General features: G+C 35.3%; 1 long non-coding RNA gene across 1 annotated transcript in view; it reads left to right on the top strand.

The window, feature by feature from the left end:
• Positions 1-17,289, top strand: part of LOC148219896 (uncharacterized) — a 60,045-nt gene that overhangs the window by 40,789 nt on the left and 1,967 nt on the right. The window contains exon 3 of the long non-coding RNA XR_015799265.1: positions 468-514. This is a non-coding gene — a long non-coding RNA (uncharacterized LOC148219896). The remainder of the gene's footprint in view (positions 1-467; positions 515-17,289) is intronic.

Raw genomic sequence — 17,289 nt, 5'->3', positions numbered from 1 at the left:
GCTCTGCAGCACTGAGCTAACCCTGGTGGTGGTGTGGAGGAGCAGGTGGCAGCTATCTAATGTCTTGCTATGAAGCCACATGGACACATTTTTCCTGCATGCAGACACCCCAGGGTCTTCTGCCTTTAGCACAGGCCCATCTGCTGCTCTCTGCTGCACATGCTGTAAGGGATACTAGTGCTTAGAGAAAAGGGCAACAACACTGTGGCACACATACCTGGGACCAAAACATCAGCTGATATAAAGTTGTGGGGGCTGTGCTCTTTCTCAAAAATTACAATGTCTGTCCCAGATTATGAACATGGTTTTGAATCATGCTAGAATCTAATGATTTTAAATTATTATTCAATTTATATTTTGACGACTTTCTCGGAAATGCATTGTATATTCAAGCAAAATGCTGTTCTTTCTGTCTTCCATTTTGGAACAAATTCAGATATAAACTCTGTATTTTTCTCCTTCTGTAGATGACTGAGCCAAAATAGACTAACAATATGGAGAAAAGATTTACCAGGTATGTTACAAATATAAATATAGAAAAATTACATTTCAGCTATTACATTATAATAGTATGTTACTTTGATCAGTCAAGGCTTAAATAAATCAAGACAGAAAACAAAGACCACTATTTAAATTAACCTCTAATATTCTGGGTCATGATCCTACTTGTGGGGTTTAACACTGATTTTAGCTAGCCTTGGATTGCTTTTTAGAAAACCACGTCTTTGGGAAGCTTTCATATCCTTAACCATATCTACAATCTCCTAATAACAGATTTGTGGGAAGAATCACACTCTGCCATTTGTGAAAAGACAAAATTGTGTGTGTTGATACATGAATGGGGAAGTACCAAATCCAATATAATTTCCAATACAAAATAGAAATTACATCTGTCTGCTTTCCTGACTTTTTAAAATAACGCTAAGCTGAGCAGATTATACTCTTCTAGAAGTTCTGAAGGTCACAGACTCATCCTTGATATCATGCAGAAGAAAATGTGAAACAGGTAACCATATATTGAGATTTCACATAAGAGGAAACTTTTTTAGTTGATCTGTTGCTATGTCTTTAATTAATATTTTTCCATTTCTTTAATCTAGAAATTTATTGCCTTTGAGATTCTTTTTCTTTTTCTTTCTTTCTTTCTTTCTTTCTTTCTTTCTTTCTTTCTTTCTTTCTTTCTTTCTTTCTTTCTTTCTTTCTTTCTTTCTTTCTTTCTTTCTTTCTTTCTTTCTTTCTTTCTTTCTTTCTTTCTTTCTTTCTTTCTTTCTTTCTTTCTTTCTTTCTTTCTTTCTTTCTTTCTTTCTTTCTTTCTTTCTTTCTTTTCTTTCCTCTTTTTCTCTCTCTTTCTTCTTTTTCTCACTTCCTCTCTCTTTCCCCCTTTCTCTTTCTTTTTTTTTTTTTTTTTTTTTTTTTGCATTGGAGGAATAATTGCAGTTCTTTTCAAATCTCCTAGGAAATTTTTCAGCTATGTAAAGTTATAACAAGATGTGACATCCAGTCCTAGCTAATCAGTGTTCAACACAGACCCACTACTGCAGTGCAGGGGGTGGCACTTTCAATTTGCCCGTGACACTGACCAGGTTTTTAAGGAACAGTGAGTGAAGGGAGAAAATAGCATAAAAATGCTTAAATTTTTATAGAAAAGGTATAACTTTGTAAGAAAGCACTATCATAAATTCAAAAAAAGTATATCTTAATGATACACTTAGAGTAAATCATTTGCCTTGAGAGACAGGAGGTCTCTGGTGACCTGTATGGCAGCCACAAGAGACTACCAGGCTAGCTACTTTCAGCTAAATGTACTCTCATATTAATATTTTAAAATGCCATAATGCCTCTCTGAAAACCTCAGAGGACAGATACATCAATTTGCGAGGTCTTCACTCCAGGAAATAGAAACAGGGATAATCTGCCATTAAAAGAAATAGTTCATTATGTCTGCTTCTTGGGAGCACATAAACTATGTCCCTCACATACTTATGTTGCAAATCCTCACTTTAATGTGAAGGGAAACACCATGCCCCAGAGCTTTATTGTCCCACTGTTTATTAGTACAAAAAGGTTTCTTGTGGTATGAAATCTTAAGCTTGTTGCAGTAATCAATCAGCTTCAAAGAGTCTCTTCCCTAAGCCAGAATCATTACAAATAAATCAATTAAACATAAAGTTTCTATTTTCAGGAGGATCACAATACAGAAAACTAGAAGTGCATCACTGCACCATAGTAAGAAAATGGGATTTTACTAGGTTAGATGCTCTCTATTTTTTTTCTTTTTCTTTTCCTTTTTTCTTTTTTTGTTTTTCTGCAAAAAGAAAGATATTTATTTTTTCATTCCAGTTAGATCTAGTGTATTCCCCTCTTGAGTAGCTATTTCAATATGGGAAATTTATATATTTATGAGAAAAATAAAAACGACCTAATTTATCTAGATATAGAAAGGAACAAGAAATTAATTTGCACTGCTTTGGCTATTAAGGACACAAAATCAGAAAGGAATGAAATGAAATGAAATGTATGAATGAAAAAAAAAGTTATTTTATTAGTTTATCTCCCGGAGGAGGTACCAGATATTAGGACATAGATGGATGTTTTTATCCTTGAGGATTTTTGGTTTATTGATGTTCAAATATGTTCCTGAGATTTCCCATGGCATGAAGCAAAAATCAACAAGGAGACCCATATTCACTCTGATTTTTTTCTATTCTATTCTATTCTATTCTATTCTATTCTATTCTATTCTATTCTATTTACCAGTTTAATAATATCATAACCTTTCGTCAGTGTGTAAACTGGCTGCTCACTAAAATGTTTTGATTAGCTGGATTTTAATCTTCTAGGAAAAGGGGTGGGTGTGTGGCTCTTTAAAAACACATACATACTGGTTATGCTCACTTTCATCAATGGCATATCGAACAAGGAGCCTTTTTTGTCTTGATATGGGAGGTGATGCTCTGATCCTGAGATATGTGATGATCTTAAGTCTCAAATTTTGAATGGTTTTATACTGACTGCTAATTGAAAAATACTTTTGATGTATATTCTACATGTCAATGATCTGAGGTAAAAAGGGGTTTTTAAGTGAAATAGAGCTGCTGCCTTTGAGCAGCTTCTGCTGTGCACGTTGGAAGCTATGTTTAAAGGATTCAAAAAAACACAGAGAGGACAGCCTTTGATGGAAACACTCCCCTGCATAACTACAGCCAGTTGCTGTTTCTGACACACAGATTTGCTGTGGATAAAGCAGATGCATGGTCATACATGGCTGCTGGGCATAGTCTTGTTTTATTGTGTACACAACCTGAGATTTTCCAAGTAGGGCCTCAGGTCTGATTTATAACAACTATTAGTGATTACAACAGAGCTGTGTTCCAAAATCTAGGCTGAAGGCTTGCTGAATCAGATGTCTAAATAAATCGATCATTTTTGTTTGACTTGCAGTTTAGACTCGGCTTTGACAATTTTCTCCATGAACAAATTAAAAGAAAAAATTTGTTTTGGATCAGTTGAAACAAAATTGTCATGTTTATTTACTGCACTGATGTCAAACATTTTGTTCCAATAAACCAGCCAGCTGTACTTGTCTGAGCATCTAGTATTGAGGAACTGTCGACCTGAACTTAGAGGCTGAGTTCCTTGAAGAATGCATCCTCCACTGTAAAAAGAGACTTTCTCCTGAAAAATTATGCATTAATGCCAACACTGCTGGTGCAACATAGAAGAGGGCTCTTGACTTGATGGCAAAAGGGAAAAACTGATTCAATTGCAGTGTTCATTCATGACCCTTACCAGGATTTCCTAGTTTTGAGCAATAATCACCCTTGTCTTCCAAAGGCAATTTCTAAGCCTATGTAAATCTGAACAATTTTGTGTGGTGTTTTCACTTGCTATAGGTGGAGCTCAGGATGTGTAGGTTTGTCAGTTAAACCATTCAGTTAATTCTTAATGCTATGTAGAATAAATCAGTATTACGGAAATAGCTCCTAAAGTTCTTAATTTTTCACTTTTTCCCCAAGCAAGGTAATCTCCATACACATTGCATTCTGCCTGTAGTAAAACGAAAACTCAGGCTAACAATATTACCTGGATATTATGCACAAACTGTGTTTGTGGCATTCTTACATTTTATCCCATACAGACATATTTCAGAGAAACACCGAAGAACGGATCCACTCCAAATAAATTCTAAGACTATATAGTCTTGCAGAGAGGGGGAACTATTTAGGTAGTGTAGCTATAATCTTGTAAATATTTTCAGTAAGAATAAAAGAAGAAATATATTTCTTGTCTCCTTTATCCCTGACAGATATTTGTTGGAGAAAATCCGTATAGTTCTAATGATGGAGTTCCTCATCCCTGCAGAATTCAGTACCAAGAAGTATATCATTACAAACTGCTGGCCTTAGTCTGCTGGAAAGGAGATTTCCTAGTGCCAGGAAATCAGGCCTAAATGAATGAATTTATATTCTCCAGTCAAATCCCTCACAGAGAATCATGTTCATGCCCTGCTATCTTACGTCTTGGAACAAGATCTCCAGAGTGGCTGGGGAGTTTCCATCCTTGAAAATTTTAAGTCTGGACTAAAAAAACCTAAACAATCTGGCCTGAACTCAGTATTGACCATGTTTTAGGCTGGAGGTTATACAAGATGCCCTTCCAAGGTCCATTCCAGACTAAAAGTTTTTGTGATTTAACAACTCTAGCACCTGCACTAAAAGAGAGACAAAGACACACAGGGGTATTCCAGGAATTATCAGAGAAGTGGAGCTCCTGCCAGGATCTCTACTTTTATAGTGCTGTTTTGCTGATCCTGGCAAGACAGTGGACAAAAAATATTGCTATGAATAAAAAAAGTTGCTGTGAATTAATACAATCAATCAATTAATTTATCAGGTCTATAATGATGAAGAGTAGAAACAGAGAAAGATGAGACAATATTTGTGCCAAACATATGTGCCATGTAAAGAGCAAAAATATTCAATCTTCTTTCAGCTACCACAATTTATCAGTTTACCTAGTCATATATCTGTGATTGCAATGCTTGTAAAATGACAGTGCTGAAAATAGCTGGCCCCAGAGGGGTTTCTAGGCTAGTGATGCCAAAGAATTAATTTTCACTGAGAGATGAAATTAAGGTTTTGTCCAAGGTAAAAGGAGAATAAAATAACATAGTAGTAAATCTATGTGAAAGGAACCAACATCACAGCAAAGCTATCTTCCTTATGAAAAACAAAATGAACTAAACTTGCTTAGTTATATCCACTAGCTCCTTGACACATAATACACTGTGCATGTGGTAAAATGTCAAAGCACTATTCCAGACCCACAAAAGAAACAAAGGTACAGAAAACCCACTTACTATAACAGTAATACTTCCAGAGGGTTGGCACTAATTCTGTCACTCTGTTAAGAGAAATGCATAAGCATTCAGCTACATTTTCCTTTGAGTTACCAGATGATCCTTCTAAGAGAGTAAAAATATCTTTGAATTAATAGCATACTTGCTCTATTTGGTTACTTCTCTGAAATAAGGTTACATCTGAAGCTCTAATTGCTATAACACACCTGCTCTGATAATAAACAAAACAAGTTAGGGATAGAAAGAAAATAGACTGGTGGTCATGTTAGAAGGCTTGCTGCATTCTTTATCTGAATCTTGAAAGCCTTCCACAGATGTATCACCTTTGGCATGCTAGATCTTCTGACCCAGCCACTATAAAAATTCTCGCTATGCAGCTGAGTGATAATAGAGAATTTCATTAATGAATACAAGGTACCATTTTACTTTCAGGGCCATGTACTTTATTTATTTATAGGGAACTTTTGATTTGCACCCATAGAATGCACTTAACTGTCACATTGCTAAAGCTGGGAAGAGTAGTATATCTGCAAGCTGGGGTCTCCTGTTTCCAGCAGCCTGAAGCATACCTTATTCATGTATCTATGAGCTAAGATCTTTATTTCTAAAATAAATGCTTACTTCTTCAAGATGATTTTGACATCGTTATGAAGAATTGCTGATCTTCTGAGAGCACTCTGAAAACTGTCTGGTAGATGAATGTTAATTTAGACAAATTCCAAGTGGAAATTTTTGCCTTCATTGCCATGACAAAATCTCTGTATTTGATGTTTTCAGATCCATAATATATGGTTTTCTCCTAGGTACACTTCCATAAAAGAGAATTTAGATCTGTAATATTGAATGGTAGAACATTAGAATAAATAACAGATCCTTCAGATCTTCCCTGTGAAGATGGTATTTCTCTAATTTTGTTACACACATTTTCCCACTTTTGATGAGAAGCATTTTATGTGAAAAATCATTCTTTTTTGCATAGAGGAGAATCATCCATTGTTTTCTGAAGTTTTTATATCAACATTGACCAGATTATTAGAAAATTAAAACCTACTTCGCTTAGAAATAGTGAGGGGGAAATGCACAAGGGCTGTTCTATGATATTCTTCCTCTGACTCTTGTAGTTCAGTCATGTACCCCAATATCTTACCACATGCCAGAAAGCCATTAATTTCCTCAATTGTCTTTTCAAAACGTTTCTACCTTTTGTTTATTAACTCTGTTGCATGCTTTCCCTGTGCTTGGCCCATGCACCTCACAGAAACTCTCGCTGTCTTAGAGCAAAAGAGGCACAGAGGAGCTAGGGCACAGATTGTGGGGTCTCAACTGTCCCAGCACAGGAATTTGGTGCATTTATGTTAAGGAATGCTTGCTGGTAACTGCTACTCTGTTACCTTGAAGTGTGGTTGACAAAGCAAAACCTGAGCACACGGAATTACTCATTTGTCATATTCAGAATGATGCCTCAAGTTTCAACTTTCCCATTTTCCAGATTCCGTACTACATTATAACTCTGAACTTCATATAGAGTGTTAACAAGTTCTCTTCACGGTTTAGTTGGACAAAACAATCCTTTTCCAGCCTGGGAACCAAGGACACCATTGCAGCTTCAGGCTGAAATAGTATAAACAACAGCAAATTGAGGAAAACAATCTGGGAAGATGAGACTTCATAACTTGAAGCTGCAATTGGACAATTAACCCCAATATATAAATGAACCAAAACTTATAAAAGTGTGAAAATTCGTGACTGGCCATCCGTCTTGGGTGTAGCCTTGGCCAGGCTTTTGTACTGCTCAAGGTATATCCTTTGAAGGCCTTTTTAATAAATACCTACTGTATTCCTTTGACACTGTCTAGCCTCTGTTCTAGGTAGCCTCTCGAGGCATCAAGAACCTAATTCTTTAGAAAATAGATTAGTGAAGGTAAAGGAGTATTGCTTTCTTTCTGAATTTCTCTTCAAATTCACTGTTTTATTTGCAGACTGGCTTTTAATGAGCATTAGGCTTTTTCCTTCCTGCATTAATGTAAATGTTTCTCTTTACAGCACACCCCTCCATGGTACTTAAGCAGTTATTAAATAACTCCCTATTTATACAAAGCTTAAGACTTCCCACTATCTGTAGTCTTCAGTCCAGCATGTGGCTGTTGTGATATGTATAAATCCATTACATAAAACTGTACAGTAAAGTTAAGCATAATTCAAGCAGGCTAATTTGATATAGTTTAGGATTTGCTTCTTACTGAGACCCTGCCTGTTGACAGACAAATATTTTGGGATGACAACTAAAATGGCATGGCTGTTACCCAAACAATTTTTAAATAGCCACCTTTATTCTGCTAGAATGTAAAGGTACACTAAGGAGAAATATATCTGGACCCTGGTTTTTCAAACATAGTAATTGACTTAGGTTTTTTACTAGCATGTTATTAATGCCTTCACACAGGCAGATGCTTCAGCTGCAGGCACCAAAGTATAGCAATTTGTTATCTAAGAAGTAAATTAGAAAGTTTGATTCTTTAGACATTAGCTGGAGTAAGTAGATGCACAACAGGAAAGATCACTAAGGGCCACATTGCTGTGAAACTATATCCTTATGGAATAAAGGGCACTTAGTGTCTGCAAAAGTATCAACATCTGGTGCACAACATGAAGTGGAAGAGGTGGATCATTTGGCTCTGCATTGTGAACTGCCCTGGCAGCCTTTGGAAAAATAATAGAGATGCTACTAAAATGACTTGTGGCAAGGGGCCAAATGCTGATATTTTTCACACAGCTGGACCTACCACTTAACCCAATGAAGTTTGCATGAATTTCAGTACGGGGCATGAATCTATCTATTTATTATATCTCCATTTTAATAAACTGTTTGACCTTGTACATTCTAAGCTTTGAATAAAATCTATTTGATTCACTGAAAAGCTAAGCTTGCTACAGACATCTTACGAAGTTTGGTATTATTCAATGCTGTCTTCATTTGCTGCATATAATGGTCCTATTCTTCACCATTCATGAATTATGTAGGTCAGTACATACGAATGCCAGGAAAACCCTTCTAGCACCCCATACAATCATGTATTTTGTATATGTAATGGCATACATTATTGTGATTCTCTCAGGAATATTTCGGGGAAATGCTAAAATGTTAAAATTACTATTTTTGTTTGTCTCCTTCTGTATTGTCAAGTGAATTAGTTCTCACAAATACCACTGTGCAGAGATAGAGAAGGAGTCAAATAAAATATGGAAAAAGGTGCAAAACGAGATGCTTGGCCAAAAATAGCTTTGCTATACATAAAACATACTGCTGTGTTATGGTTTGATTTTGCAGGTTTATGGGTTTGTATACTCAAGGCTAAGAATTATTGTTCATTGTAAAGATATAAATGGAAAAGTTATTGCAAATCTTCCTGCGCAATGATAAATTAAATAAAGGAGAGTGACTAACGGTCTGCCCTCATCACATGTTCACTGATTTTTTTCCCAAATCTCTATCATGGTTCATAAGCATTGCTACTGGTAATCTAGTTCCAACTAAGAATCAAGCATTTCTGGGTTCTGGGATGTTAAAACATTGCTACCAGTGGGACTAAGGCAAAACAGTTACTTTCTAAGCTGGGAAGGTTTTTGGATTATAATTGCTCTTTGTCCATGCTTCCACATTTCAATTTTTTAAAATTTTGATTATTCATTTCATATCATAACACATAAGCAAGCCCTGAGAAATTGCCTAAATACTTGTCTTTTAATTGCCTCTGAAATGCTTCTCTGTCAGGTGAATTAATTGAAGGGAATTAAGTTAGCATTTTTTTGACACTTTTTGTAGTAACTAGGGAACGAAAGAAAAAATTTTGTGTCTTGAGAAAGGGACAGATATTAATTTCTTTTATTTTTTTACACGTATTCAAAGAAACTTCAGAAGCTATTCAGGACCCAAAGGTTTTTGCAAGTTTTTGTGAAAGTAACATAGCAAACTCACAATGAGGTGGATAATTTCTTTTTTTTTTCTTTTTTTTTTTTTTTTTTTTACTTCAAGACTTATGTACAAGACTTACAAGTTCATGCATTCTTGTCTGAAAGAGATCTCAACCCACATTAAGCATATATGCTAATATATTTTTAAACATTTGGTTTGATATGCTATTTTAGCATTTGTTGTGTAGAATTTTTCAAAGTTTTGAAAACCTACAAATCACTGCTTCAGGAAAAAAGCTCTGAAACCTGTGAGATATTTACACACAACAAAAAACTGTGTCATGCTGTTGCTGCAGCATTGTTTGCTTGTTTAATCTGACAGTACTAAATATGGAAAGTATAACTACTCAAGTTCATCCTTGTTAGCATGGTTCATGCAGAAAGATTTCCTAGTTGATTGTGGCCACCAGAACACACTTTCTGATGCTATTATCAGCTATCAGTCATTATCAGCTTTCAAGTCATTATGTACAGTTAAATAGAGACACAGCCTATCATCTAAATCTGCAGTCCAGACAAGTTTGGAAATTCTGGATTTTTTACCGTTTTTTTTACTTTGTTATAGTTTTAACAAAGAAGTAGATCACCCTTTCAGTCTGTTCCATTAAAATCACTCTTAATACTTGTTAAAAAGGTGCTGACCAGATGAGACAAACACAGGTGGCAGAAGGAGAAGAAAAGCATATTCATTTTCTTGTTCAAACCTAGAGGGTTCATCTGCCTCCCTACTCTTCTCTCTCCTTACCTATATAAAATAAGTGTTTTTTAGACATAAACCCACATATACAACGGGAAAAGCTCAGGCTGTGAACGTTATAGCTTGTTTAGCTATGCAGATGCCAATGATTTTATATGCAATACATACCTGCATTTTTTTACTCATTCTTCTTTGAGGGGTAACAACATTCAAATTTTTAGGATCTCATTTTGTTGGATACAGAATCCTCTAGTCCAGTCATTAAGGTGTCCTATGACATATACTCATTCTCATTCTTTTGAACACTAAATTGTTTTTTCTAAGTTCAAAACACTCAGGGAAGTTTACCACGTCTTTAAATGTCTGTAACTATTGTTTTATAAGTCAAAGTGGTTTTACTTGGTTTTAGTATATAATTTAATTAACAGGGATCACACAAGAATCCAATATAGGTCATTAGCTACTCTCACTGTACAGCCACGGGATATAACATCCAGCCTCTGTCAGGATTGAATCACAGACCTCTCTCTCCTTCTGTCTTTTAAACTTTAAAATTTCATAAAATCACTGTTGGAATCTTCTCCTTCATGCTTTCATACCTGTCATATTCCATCAAGGTCACTTTTAAAGGCAGCTGTGCACTACTGAAAATCAAAGCAGTATCCAGACTGGTGGTGAGGACTGCCAGTTCCTTAGAAAAGCTGGATTAATCTGTCTCTGCATGAAAAAGATACTAAGTGCATCTAGTTACTTTATGATTTCACAGGTAAAGCTCTGTGTATCTGTAACTAAACAGACACACGCTTTGGCAAATATATTTATATTTAGACCACGGAAAAAAGGAATACTCTGAAAAAATACAATTGTTTAGCAAACCTGAAATCTCTTAAAAGATCATAAACGTAACCTTTAAGTGTGGTTTATTATTTGTAAAATGTGCTGAATGGAAGAACATCTTGGATACTCAGTTCAGCTCCTAACTATTATGAGATTTGTTTTGAATAAACTAATAAGGAAAATCAACTACAGGTCTTTGGGTATGATACAACTGAAATATGGGGAAAGAGTGTTTATATTAAATTTAGTCATCTAAGACAATGATGAAAATTTATTTCACAAAATAACACTGGAAAAATAAACACCTAACATGGACTTAGTTAACTTCAATGGTCCATTCTGTGTGGTTTTCTTATTTTTGAGTGCAATGGTGCTTCAGTTTAGATGGATAAAACTTATATTTAAAAGTTAGGTATGGGATTTTATTAGACATTCTCCTGAGTCCAGTTAATGTTTTCCCTATGAAATCGTGACATTTTATAGTTCTACAATTAGCCTTTTCCCAAGGGCATTCTCTCGGTGATGATGAATCATTCCTATTTCTGGAAACAAAATAATACTAGTCTAGTAACAGCAAGAAAATGGTGTTTCTAGAACTACTCCATATTTTAGTTTACTTATCTATAGAATTTCACCTTGATATTTGAGCCTGTTTTCTTACATCATTTTTAGTGAAATAAGGCACTATTCCTTCACTTCTTTTCCACTTATGGAAGTAATTTTTCAGTATAATTAGAAATTATGCTTCAGTTGAATAAAAATTTTTTGGCTCATACCTAGTATCACAGTAAACAGGGATAATTGCTCCTTTTACATTCTCCAGCCGTCAGCTGAGCTTGCTTCTAGCAGTTTCTTTTTTTTCAGCATTCTGACATTATGAGTCTCTCTTTAAATGTGCCTGAGGTAGATTGGATCCTCTTTCCTCAAAGAAAGAGTCAGAAAAGGAAAAGGTCTCAGAGTTCACTTTACCAGGAGTTTTTGCTGTCTACTTGCAAGGCCTCATTTTGCATGTGATGTACCTTTCTTTTTATTTTCTTTTTTTTCTCTCTCTTCTTTCTGAGTAGTTTTTGACTATTTTTTTACCTTCATCAACCAGTTGCAAGAGAACAACCCTGTTAAAAAGGAGACTCCTGTGATAGTGCCCAGAGTATATCACTGAATGAAAATTACTAGCCTCTGACATACTGGAGGTCAGTCCAAATGACATATTAGTCCCCTTGGACTTCAGCTTTATAGGACTATTATTTAAACACAAATTATGAATAAAACTCAATCATTATCTTTTGTACTTATCATGGTGAGAGATGGTAAGGTGAGATGGGTTATTCAGTTGATTCATTTAGAGAAGAGTTGATTCATTAGAAGAATGGATTCAAGAAAAAGTTGTGAGTTATTTAGACCCCTATCCACAGCTACAGCAGAACAAGAAGGATTTGCACGGTAATCATTGACAAATTGCACAGATAAAGAAAACTGTACATTGGACTTTATTAGGAGGGGTGTAGCTAGCAGAATGAAGGCAGGTGTTAGTCTGTGCTCACCATCAGTGAGATTACTCCTGGAGTAATGAGAACACTTTTGGGACTACTGGTTCAAGAAGTATTTTGAAAAATGGAAAAAATCCAGCAGAGAGCAGCCAGTGTGTCTAAAGACTGGTAGAGGAAGGGGTTTAGGCTGCTGGGTTTGCTGGACTGGTGAAGAGAAGACTGAGGAGACAGCTAAGAGCATTTTACCCAAAACGTTCCCAGTGACAGAATCAATCTCTTCTTCTAGAGGAAAACATAAGAAGAATGGGCAATGGTGGGTTTTTCACTAAGAAATTTACCTAGGAAAATAATGAAGTCTCTTTAGAATAATGAAGAACAATATTTTAGAAAATAATGAAGAATCTCAATTTTTTTTGAGATTCATATGGAGAAAATTATCGTAGTCCTGCTCCACACAGGAGTCTGGACCTCCAGAGATTCTTTTCAAGTAAAGTTTGTGTGTCTCCATGGTAATTGCTTTGCTAATATTTGGAAATCCATTTGGCTACATTAGCCACTCTATATAACCATAAACAGTGAAGTATAAGGCAGTAATGCAGTACTGCTCTAAAAGGGGAATGTGCATTCATGAAAGTGAGAGTTTCTGTAGGAAAATGTACAAATATGCGTGTAACAGTCCACTTAACTCCCTGGTAAAATTTCAATATTTTAAGGAAAATGAATACCAAGGCTTTGACAAATTATTATTGCTTCTTCAGCAGTTCAGAAAATGGTGTTGTTATATACAATATGTATGTAAGAGAATGAATTTATCATGCAGCAATGTTTTCAGATTAAAAGCTAATTTACACCACAAATGAGCCATAATTTGCTTGGTAATTTGGATGATTAAAAAATTTAAAGGGTTTTTTTCCATTAATGCAAGCTCAACTTTAGTCCTCAGTCATTTGAATTTGTATACGTGAAACATTCTCAAAGAAGAAGATAGAATCATTCATATTTGTAAGCATCTGTATGATCAGGTCCTAATGGATATGGACAGGTAGGCACAAGAGATGATATAAAATTTTAACTTTTATAATGTCAAGGAACATTTTACCATGATTTGGCACACAAAGGATACTTTGCAAAACAACTGCAAATAGAAAAATGTGACAATGTGTAGTAAGGTTTCTATGTCAAAATAACATCAAAACATTCAGAGGAGTCATTTATGATGTCAGTGAAAGAACTGCAATGCTACTAATTCATATTACTTCTCTTTTCCTTACTTAATTGTTTGTGTGCTTTCAAGGAGCACAGCATTCTCAATAGGTGGTACTGCCTTGGAGCAATTTCTAGTACTACTCCTTTATAGGTCAAGCATGTGTAAGACACATCTGCATATTTTTAAAATGTAGTTTAAATCTGTGAAATTCTAGTTGTGACAACTCATTCTATGTTCTGAAAACCATAGGGTAACAAGAGACAGGTTTTTTGAAATATGAGCTGTATAAGAAGCATGATTTTATTTTGAATCATGAATCAAAGTCTCCAGGAGAATTTTGAGAAACAACCAGAGTCAAATGACAGATGTGAAAATGATGTTGCAATTCAAGACAATAAAATATTTCTCCATCAGTCTTCATATCAGACTTAATATTCTGATACATAATATTCCATTTTAAATTATATTGGCATAGATGCAAAAGCAGTTTTAATTTTTTTTAACTACTACTTGGCAAAATATAGAAGTCTGTGATGCTTTTGAACAGCAGCCACAGTCAAGCAAAAGCCTGTCAGAAAATTGCCTTTGATTTTACATATGACTTCAGTATTCTTGAAGTGATATTGTGGTATTAATTTCTTAGTTTAAAGAAAATTAAAATTCAGGATCATTATTGCAATATAGCCCTATGATACCAGATAAAGAATATTCTCTTGAGGTTTTTCAGGGGGTCACTTAAGCACGGAAATCCTAATTGATACTTTTACTGAAAGCTTCAGTCATGGTGCTTTGTCTGTATTAGCAAGATACTGGCTCAATTAATTTGTAATGGTTAATGTTTTACCAAATATATTACAATTATTTCACTTCATAAGCAGCAATTCAAATCAGTTACAGAAGCTGAAGGCTGTAAATCCCAACTGTATCAGAAATAGAAATTTGTTTCTTTCAAATAAAGATATTATTGGTTTTTGGTGCTTGCTATGAACTGGTGAGAAGCAGAAAAAACTCATTTTATGAAAGTGTTGCTAATAGCATTTTACTAATTGCATTCTGCCTATCTGTCTCTCTCCAGCCATTTCAGATGATTTTCTTGTCCATATCATCTGGCTTAAATTCCAGTGACTTCCCCAGACAATTCTTCTTTCCTCTTTCCTCACCTTGTTCAGACATACACAAAGGCAAAAAGCTGAGAGAATAAATGGTCTTGTACCCTGTTCTGAAGGTCAACAGATACAGGATTTGTAAGCCCAGTTGAGAAAAAAATTTGAAGTCAAGAGCTTTGGTAAAGTGTGCAACAGCACTTTAAATTGAACTTTGGCTCTATTTTAACGTATATAGAATGGATTCTGTTAAACTACAGTTTTCTGGAAGAGAATGTTTTTTTTCTTATAAGCAGCAGTATTAGAAGCCTTTATCTTCCATCCTTTTTTTTAAAGCACTGCTGTCAGAACCTCTTCAAACTGAAACCCAAATGTTTTTAAAAGGCTGTGGCTTGTGGGTATTACCATTTGGACATTTTAAGGAGCAGTTCAAAAACCTGTGGGTATTTAAGATATGTTCAATTCAACTACAATTCTTATTTTTTTCTTCCTTTCCACCTTCAGCTCTGTGCTTTTTTTCTTTGTGTCAATAAATGTATATGTTTTCTGTGATTACATTTTGGAACTGGGGAGTTAGAATTTAACTGTGATGTGTAAGAGCAGTTCCTGAAAGAAACACTTCACTGGCTTACTTAGAGGAAGTTTCTGGACTGCTTGGATTTCTAATATTGCAGCTAATTAAGTTAAACATTTGTAAGTGATAGTATCAGGAGGGATGGAAAGAAGAGCACAAGCTTATCCCATGAATAATCTTACTAAATAAAAATAAATTTCAGTTTATGTGGGGAAAAATTAAAATTATTTCCATTTTTATCTTAAAAATGCATTTTTATTTTCAGGTCCTAAATTTTGAGCAAAAAAAGTGTGGTTTACCTTTTTAGTCATCCATGGAAATAGTATTAAGAGAATGGTATTAATTCTACTGATGTATAGGTTTTTAAAAGTATGTTTTGTTTCTGTAAAAAATACAGGCTTAAGAAATATTATAAAAATAGTCCAAGGACAAGAAGTTAACTCTTATATTGGAATAAGAACAGTCAACAGAGATTTTATTAATATTCTGTCTGAATATCCCTGGCATATTGCACCCTACATCTATAATATAGTCATTAAGTTAAAAGCAGAAATTCTCACTGAATAGATTAGCTATATTATTGTAATCACTGAAACTTATTGTATATTTTTGGAATGGTTTTCCTGAGCACTTGGCTTATCCCAGTGATTTAAGTTTTTCATGTGTGCATAGGAAGAAAAATTAAAGAATTTAAGTGCTTTTCCACATTAAAAGCATTGAAATATCCAATAATGATGTTGATGTGAATCTCTCATTTTTTTGAGGAGTTCCACTACAGAAATTTGTGTCTTTCATACCTCTTTCTTCCTTCCCTCTTCTTTCCTGTCTTCGCTGTGCCAGGTCTATCTCCAGTACTTAAGGTTTTGCCTTGCTTTTAGTTCTTTATTTCTCAATATGTTCTTCTCTTTGAATATCCCTCTTTCTTTACACAGTCATCTTTTTCTTTAAATAGCTCACTGAACTGTAACTGTGTAGGAATTGATTGGGAGTACGTCAATGGCTCAGTGCTCCACAGGGAACTACTGAGGGCCAAGTTATCACTATGCTCTGACACAGCTGGTTCCTGTTAAGTTGAGTCTGAGATGCTGTATAGGTAACATTAAAGTAAGCAAGCAATAAGCAGTGCTATGAGACCTTTGTGTCTTATGGCTTTTCCTAGTGTAAAGGCAGCACTACATAAAAAAATATATATATAAAAAACAAAACAAGAACCACTATAGCTTGTCTAATTATAAGGACTGGGTGAATAATCACTATGCACTGAGTATGCTTCTTTGCATCTGGAGGTTGTAAGGCTGTCAGCCAGTCCATACCGTGTACTGCAGCTTGGCTGTGTGACCTGCTGGGTCTGCCTGTGCTGAGGCTCCCCTAAGGCTGGAAAATCAGTGTGTGATGGAGCATTGCACGTGCCATGCGAACGCAGATACTGCTACCACTGCCTTGGGCAGACAGCCACTGGACCACATCGTCCTGGCAAAACAAATTAGTGAGGGAAAGCCCAGGGCTTTGTAGCATAGTCTAGCGTAGTGTGCAGTCTGGTGTAGCACAGCACAGTCTCAGTGAAGCAAAGTGAGGCATGTGTTGTAACGTGGTCTGATGTAGAACAGCATAGTGTAGAATACTGTTGTGTGGTGTGGTCTGGTTTGGTATAGTGTCAAATCACAACTTATAGAATGAAATAGGAAAGGAAAGTGCTAAATATATTCCTCTGTGGTTTCTGTTTTCTAATCAGAAACTGGGCTGCAGGTGGTAAATTCAGATTTTAATCCATACATCATGTCTGGCTTATCAGACATGCCATTTCAATTCGAGTCAAAATCCCATAAAACTCAGTTCCAGACAACTCTACAAATATCAGTACATATCATGTACAGAATCTTAACTGAGTGGAAAAAAAATTGGATCATGTTAGGTGACCAGGACAGATTCTTTTTTTTTATAGCCATTGTAACATTAGAGTAATCTAGAGAAGTGGGAAGAAGCACAGTACTAGAGGATCACAGAATCATTTAGTTTGGAAAATCCCTCTGAGATCATTCTTGTGAGTGGATAA

The sequence above is a fragment of the Sturnus vulgaris genome, chromosome Z, assembly GCF_052056855.1.
Source record: "Sturnus vulgaris isolate bStuVul1 chromosome Z, bStuVul1.hap1, whole genome shotgun sequence".
NCBI lineage: Eukaryota > Metazoa > Chordata > Aves > Passeriformes > Sturnidae > Sturnus > Sturnus vulgaris.
This window is presented reverse-complemented; position numbering and strand designations above follow the sequence as displayed.